Genomic DNA, 510 nt, shown 5'->3' on the forward strand with positions numbered 1-510 from the left:
CCCTCCCGAGCAGCAGCCGCCGCCGCCGCCGCTCTGCCGCCGCCGCTCCCGCCGCCATTTTGGGTTCGCTTTGCGGAGGGGGAGACGATCCCCGTCTCGGTTGCGGGACCGCCTCCCCTCGGTGGCCCCCGCTCGGCCCCACGCCTTTCCCTTCTCCTCTCTCGCGTCTCCGCCAGTCCGCTCCCCCGCCGGCCGCCTCCTGACAGGCGGCAGGGATCCGCCGCGGACCCGGGGAAGCGGAGGAGCCTGCTGGCGGCCGCCCCCCTTCCCCACTTCCCTGCACTCTCATCTCGCTCGGCCTCGGCCTCTGACACGGTGAGCACAACCGCCTGCGGAGGCCTCGGGCCTAAGCGCTCCCGGAGCGGCGCGGCCCCCGGCGGCCCGGGAGCCACTGTCACCTCCCGGACCTGGACCTCCGGGAGAGCGGCGGGCGGGCGGGGTGGGGGAGGGGCGCGAGGCAGGGGATCCTGAGCGGACCGGGAAGTCCCTCCCGGCGGGGGGCGGGGGGGG

The 510-nt window shown here is 77.3% G+C and overlaps 1 protein-coding gene across 7 annotated transcripts in view; it reads left to right on the top strand.

The window, feature by feature from the left end:
• Window positions 1-17: 17 nt before the first annotated feature.
• ASH1L (ASH1 like histone lysine methyltransferase) overlaps window positions 18-510 on the top strand; it is a 193,164-nt gene continuing 192,671 nt past the window's right edge. For 4 of the 7 annotated variants that reach the window (XM_040452706.1, XM_040452707.1, XM_040452705.1 and 1 more), the window contains exon 1: window positions 20-315. The gene's annotated coding sequence lies outside the window, so the exon portion shown is untranslated. Of the gene's footprint in view, window positions 316-510 lie in introns of all 7 variants that reach the window. The other 3 variants (XM_040452709.1, XM_040452708.1, XM_040452711.1) reach the window with 2 other exon arrangements.

Source organism: Herpailurus yagouaroundi, unplaced genomic scaffold (genome assembly GCF_014898765.1).
Source record: "Herpailurus yagouaroundi ecotype Mexico unplaced genomic scaffold, PumYag 207, whole genome shotgun sequence".
NCBI classification, from domain to species: domain Eukaryota; kingdom Metazoa; phylum Chordata; class Mammalia; order Carnivora; family Felidae; genus Herpailurus; species Herpailurus yagouaroundi.